The 7,180-nt window shown below is 31.4% G+C and overlaps 1 non-coding gene across 1 annotated transcript; it reads right to left on the bottom strand.

The window, feature by feature from the left end:
- Positions 1 to 771: 771 nt before the first annotated feature.
- LOC126009778 (U6 spliceosomal RNA) lies at positions 772 to 876 on the bottom strand. Its single transcript, XR_007495984.1, has one exon. It is a non-coding gene; the product is annotated as a U6 spliceosomal RNA (small nuclear RNA).
- Positions 877 to 7,180: the final 6,304 nt, after the last annotated feature.

Below are 7,180 nucleotides of genomic sequence, written 5' to 3'. Positions count from 1 at the left end.
AGGAGCGAACAGAGATTGTATTACAATGTAAAGGATTTGAGAAAAAAAAGAGAGGGGAATTCTACTTTATTGTAGAATTGCCAATTTGCCAACTTTTTAGTGGGCCAGCTCCATTGACTCACTTTTCTCAAAAGAGATGTAAACTAGACCATGAAAAGTCAAGGGTATGACAGCTATACAGCAGAAACTGGCAATTAAGGAAGGAGTTGATGGGCTATACTTCAGCCCTACTAGAGCCATACATGCTGCATTTATCACCCAGAATCACTGTTTTGCCTATGGTCTGCTTCAACATCTCTCTAATATTCTTTTCAGGAATGCCAACCTGACCAAACTCCAGAAACACTAGCTTTTGGGGAAATATCACCAGTACATTTTGGAGCAAGTGCGAGTACCCCCATATCTTTCTTCTTCTTCCAGGAAGCTTGAGAGCTGAATATATGTGTCTTTAAAAGACACAGTAGCAGTTCTAGTGCCTTACATTTCTAGACAACTGCATTTTTTTAATGCTCTTTTTCCCATAGGAACACAATGATTTTACAGAAGGGACAGTTAACAAGAGCTTACCAAATCTTCTGTCATTGCATTAATGACTTCATTGGAGATTCAATAATTTTCACAAATTTGCTTCTTATTTATTTCTTTTTTAAAATAAAATCTTTCTTCATTTTTTTATTTCAATGATTTTGAAAAACTTTTTTGTCACTTATCTGGAAACAAATGTATTTTGCTCAATTATGTCAACTATGTGATGTATTTTCTTTTTTTTTTTTTAATATGGAACGCTTCACGAATTTGCGTGCCATCCTTGCGCAGGGGCCATGCTAATTTTCTCTATCAGTCCAATTTTAGTATATGTGCTGCCGAAGTGAGCATGTGATGTATTTTCTTTAAATAATGTAAAAAATATACACTATAGGCACCTGTGTCTTTGAAAACTTTGTGAGCCATTTTCTTTGAGTCTGTTTCTAGTGATGCACAAAGTGTATGAACCTCTATTTAAATATGTTGCTTCTCATATCGTCTATTCTTTGTACTATAATTTATTGTTTAATCATCCAAAAACTTGCTGTTTGCTAATCTTAATTATAACTTACTTTGTGGACACACATTAACAAATGTTCTGTTGAAATACTCTTCATTTCATGTGCATGGGCCAAGTAGGGACTAGTATGAGACTTACCATTGCATATTGCTGAAATGAAGTAGTCTTTTTAATGGGTTTAGAATACAAATGCATGTAATGCATATGTGTATGAGACAAATCCATTCTATTTTGAGTTTTATTTCTGTTTTACATGACTTGGTCCTTTTATTTGCCTTAAGATGAAGTGGAGATATAAGTGGTTAAAATTGTTTCTGTGTCACAGGATTTACATTTAGGTTTATCTGATCCTAGCAGCTATACTGTACCCCACTGTTCTATAGTGATAAAGCTGCTTTGGCAGGACTCCCTAAACTATTATTTGACAGTTCCTATTGGTTTTCTCCATGGGAATCATAGCTGGTGACTGCTCCTTGTCATTTTATGATTGACTTAGTTGCTTCAGATTTTCATTCAATGAGTGATGTTGCTAATTTTAGACTGGTTTTTAGGAATCAAAAGTTCTCCTTTGGATTTCCATACTTACTGTAATGTTTTGTTGTGTTTTATTTTCCTGCAAATTAATTTCCCAATTTCCAGTTTTTTTTGAGTACGAAACTGAAGTGCATTTTATAAATTTCAGCCACATGAATTATGTTTGATATAAAAATGTTTAGTTTACAAGTGAAATGATATAATATGCATATTTTCATTGGAAAATGGGCAGTAATTTAGACATTATTTACTATTAAAGTTAAATACTAAATTCATTTACTTTTTAAAAAATATTGCGCATGGAGAATAGTTATAAAATATATATCCGTATTATATTTACTTCCTAATACACACATGTATGTTTAGATACAATCCCATATAGTTCAACTATTTGTGATAATATTTTAGATGATAAAAATTGTGAATCTGCTGAAAATCAGAATCTGATCCTTTTTTAACATGGAGGAACATAAATTGGAATTCTTATGCCATATCAGAATATTGCGCATGGAGAATAGTTATAAAATATATATCCGTATTATATTTACTTCCTAATACACACATGTATGTTTAGATACAATCCCATATAGTTCAACTATTTGTGATAATATTTTAGATGATAAAAATTGTGAATCTGCTGAAAATCAGAATCTGATCCTTTTTTAACATGGAGGAACATAAATTGGAATTCTTATGCCATATCAGCTTAAGCCCAAACTAAAGATCTGCTAACTTATTGATGTGCCATTTTAGGCAACTTAAATAACTTCTCTGTTGCTCAGTATCAACCCTAGATAAAACTAGTTTATCATAATAAAACAGAGGATTCTTAGAAGTATTAAGTGGGTTAACATTTTCAGAAATATTAGGAAGTATTATAAATGTAATAAAATGGATAATACCTTATAGAAAATATAAACTTAAATGAAATTAATTTCTAATAATTTCCAGTAGTGTCCTATGGTAAAATTTATTGTTATTCCCTTTATTATTCACTCATTGCTCTTTTTCACTATTATGGTATTTGCCTTAATATAATTTCACTATTACCTATATACCAGTAGACTACTAGATTTTTGAAAGCATAAATTATGCTGTCGTTATATATTGTCTCCTGGTATTTGTACTATTTCTATTACTATAATACTATATACTATTAATATAATTTCACTATTACCTATATACCAGTAGACTACTAGATTTTTGAAATTTTACTAGATTTTTACTAGATTTTTGAAATTTTACTAGATTTTTGAAAGCATAAATTATGCTGTCGTTATATATTGTCTCCTGGTATTTGTACTATTGTCTCCTGGTATTTGTACTATTTCTATTACTATCTGAATCTATAAATATCAAATTGGAAACTAATGTTAGATAGTTCTTCTATATTGGAAACTAATGTTAGATAGTTCTTCTATATTCTTCTTCTATATTCTACTAATATTTTTTTCCATTTATGAAATAAAATGTTTTTCTTTTTTGGGGGGGCCACACCCGTTTTGATGCTCAGGGGTTACTCCTGGCTAAGCACTCAGAAATTGCCCCTGGCTTGGGCGGACCATATGGGGCACTGGGGGATCGAACAATGGTCCTTCCTTGGCTAGTGCTTGCAAGGCAGACACCTTACCTCTAGCGCCACCTCACCAGCCCCAGCTTTTGTTTTAATTTTTTAACATTTTGCCTTCTTTTGGGTTTGTTTTTGGTTTACTTCTGGCTGGCTATTCTCAGGGCTCACTTCTGACTCTGCACTCAGGAATTACTCCTGTGTTGGTTTTTGGTGCTGGGAGATCTGTTTACTGTACTCTCTGGGGTCATAAAGTTGGTTGCACTGCTTACATACGATTTGTCTTGTTTTTCCAGTAGTCTCCTTTCTCACACTCTATTAAACATCTTGTGTTTCATTTTTAAAATTAGGTTCTTTGGCAAATCTCTATTAATATGCATATTTAGTTTTAATTAAATCTAAATCTTATAAATTTTTAAATTTGAACAATTTTATAAGCAAGGACAATTTAACATGGAATAGGAATATACATTTATTGAGATTTACACATTAGAGAAAAACATGTTTTTCAACTTATGATGTATTCTTTCATCATTTCTTCTTTCTCTCTTGAAGTTACTAACAGTAATAATTTAAGAGTAAACGTAACATCAGCAAGAAAAGACAATGTCAGTGGACTCAAAATACATTTGCTTCTAATAAATATCTATATTAGTTTGATAAAAATATTACTGTTTTATCTCTGCAAATATATTATTGAGAAAATATAGGTGAAGTTGGATAGAGAGGAAGAAGAAAAGAGAAGTTGGATAGAGAGGAAGAAGAAAAGAGAAAATCAATCCTCCATGGAATGTACAGAATTCTAAACAAGTCATAATTTTTTGAATAACTTAGGATGCAAAACTGGAAATAAGTTGCTATCTCATGGGGGAAAAAGACACTATTCTTGAAGCATTAATTTAATCATTGTTGGTTGCTTTCATAAAGTTAAGCTAAATTAGTTCAACCTCCTTAATTTAATTTCAGAACACATTATTTACAAATGCAACCCTCTTGTTGTCTCCCTTTCATAATTTGTGATAGGCAACCCAGTGATCATTTAATAGAAACAAAGAAAATGTGAATAAAATTAATAAAAATACTATTTCCAGTAGGTTTCCATAGAAACATAGAAAACAATGACCCTAAGGCTCAGATATCTTTTCTGTTCAGATGGATCATTTGTAGTCAATTTATGTTTTCCCAAACAAACTTGAGCATGCTTATGAGAGGTTATTCATGGAAAAGGATCTTCTATATTCCAAAAATAAAAGGACAGATTTCATAGTGTAGTTAAACCAGAACTATAATCTTGAAGATTTGACACATATATTAGGGATCTAGTGGTAACTTATTATTTTTTATTTTGTGTTGTGTTCAGAGATTATAACTGGTTAATTTGAGGATAACAAGGGTTTGCTTGTTATTATTCCTGGATTGGCCACATGCAAGACACATGTCCTATCCCTTATCCCTTATCCCTATCCACATCTCTTATCCCTTAAATATTTGATATTGTTTATCATTTTGAAATGATTCAGTATGATAAACTTAAGCCAAAGATTGCTATGTTTAAAATATAAAAATTTACCTTGGGGCTGGAGAGATAGAAAATGGTAGGGCATTTGCCTTCCTTCCACACAGCCGATCCAGGACAAATCGTGGTTCAAATCCCATAATCCCGTATAATCCCATGCCTGCTAGGAGTGATTTCTGAGTGCAGAACAAAGAGTAATCCTTGAGCACCACTGGATGTGACCCCAAAACTAATATATATATTACCTTAAGTACTTTAATTTTATTCATACAAACAAAACTAGCAAGGATACGTCAAATGAAAATTATTTTCTTTGTTTTCTGTTACTCTTACTTTCTCCGATACCTGTTTAAAACATTTTAAGTCAATGTTATATTTTGATAAAAATAGAAATTAAAAATGTAATATACTTATAAAGAAAAATTTGAAAATATTAATGTATTGTTGTTGTTTGGGGGCCACAAACATTATGCTTGGGAATTGCTCCTGGCTATGCGCTCAGAAATCACTCCTGGCTTGGGGGACCATATGGGATGACTGAGGATCAAACCACAGTCTGTCCTAGGTCAGTGTGTGCAAGGCAAATGCCCCACCACTTGTGCCACTGCTTTGGTCCCATGAAAATACTAATGTATTTAAAAGTACAATTTAAATAGTTTATTATTTTCAAAGGTGAAAACACATTACTAGGAATTTAAAATTCAAGAGCATATAATGATTAGGTTTTTCTTTATTTGTAAATTAATTTCTAACATATATTTAAATATTGTAATAATCTCAAAAGTTCAAATTGAGAAAATAGGTAGACACTAACACAGATAATATTTGATGCATGTACATATAAAAAATAAAGTGTTGTCCCTAGAGTTAATTAAAATACAAAAAATGTTTAAGTAATTTAAGTATACAATTGAAAATTAATTACTTGTTCCATGTTTACAGTTCAACATTCAGTGTTAATTAAAAATAATATGTAATGTAATGTAAATGCAATGTCTTGCCTTGCAAATACTCCAGGTGGTCTCCTGAAACTTTCCAGGAGATATCTAAAGCAAAGGGCCAGGAGTAAGCTCTGGATACTGATAGGTGTAGCCTGAAAAACAAATAAACAAAATGTCATATTATATGGAATGTATATCCTAATTGTAATTAAGAACTAGATACCATTAATATTTATTGTTAATTATTTTAAGGTATACTTAATATACTGTTAAATTGCAAGTCATATAGAGCATTTATTCAACTATAGATAGCATGTCAATATAAAGTACTACTAGTTAATTAATAGCTAATATTCCACAGATAAAGTTTATTTTGTTTCCTAGATTAAAAGTAAATAATTACACATTAACAACTTATCATGAATGGTAATTAATATCTAAAAAATTAGATTCTTAAATGAATGTCAAGATTTATGAGACTTGAAACGTTTAATAGCAATAGAGAACCACTTCTGCTATGTATGTTCATAAAACTATATAATCTAAACAAACAGTCCATCCTAAAAATATTTTTGTGTTTACTTTACAGGAAACAATCTTAAGAGTGAAAGAAGTTAAAATCAAACAATAGGATTTCAGAGTTATATAGGACTAAACAAAATTACAATTCTATTTAAATCAAATTTAATACAAACGATATGTACTTCGAGTCAATAAATAAAATGTCACTATGATCATCAACTATTAAGAAAAGCTTAATTAATTAATTTTTATTTACAGTTTTGGTGATAGTCCTCAGAAGTAGTCTTCAGGAGCACCTCCTGGTAATTCTCAGTAAAATAAGATGGAAATTGAAGACAGTTGCCTAAAGATGTGGTCCTATCAATTTTTGCTATTTAGAAACTGTGGTGACAGATTACCAGGGTCTCTCTGAAAGTTCTCTTGAGTATCTAGGACTACACCCAATACTTTTAGGAGCCTCCAGGCAAAGCTCTAATGACCATGTGTTGACAATTGAACTAGAGTTGGCTACAAAAAAAGACAAGACTATTAATACCTGTAGTATATCTTTGCTCCACTTTCCAGAAATCCCTTAACATTTGACATGGAATGAGATATTAAAAATAGTTCTATATAAGTTGGAATGGAAGATATCTTGGGCAAGAAATAGTATGCAACTGAAATAATGATTATTTCATTTTGAAAGTCATGGAGTTTTTCTAAATGGATAATGTAGAGTAAATAAAGTTTTCAGTCAATTTGCATAGGGTCAAAGCAACAGGATATATTTGTAAGGACTCAAATGTCACGAGACAGACTAGCACTGTAAAGAAATGTGCAGTAAAATGAAAAGTACTATACAAATCATGACATTAAAGAATGTTTAGTGTTATCTGTATTTGGGAGCACTGGTAAAGAAGAAAATGTGATCTTTCTAGCCTTAGAAAACTCTTTTTGTTTGTTTCTTTTTGTCGTTGTTGTTGTTTGATTGGTTTTGGGTCACACCCGTCAACACTCAGGGGTCACTCCTGGCTCTGTGCTCAGAAATAGCTCCTGGCATAGGGGACCATATGGGA

The sequence above is a fragment of the Suncus etruscus genome, chromosome 5, assembly GCF_024139225.1.
Source record: "Suncus etruscus isolate mSunEtr1 chromosome 5, mSunEtr1.pri.cur, whole genome shotgun sequence".
Taxonomy (NCBI): Eukaryota; Metazoa; Chordata; class Mammalia; order Eulipotyphla; family Soricidae; genus Suncus; species Suncus etruscus.
This window is presented reverse-complemented; position numbering and strand designations above follow the sequence as displayed.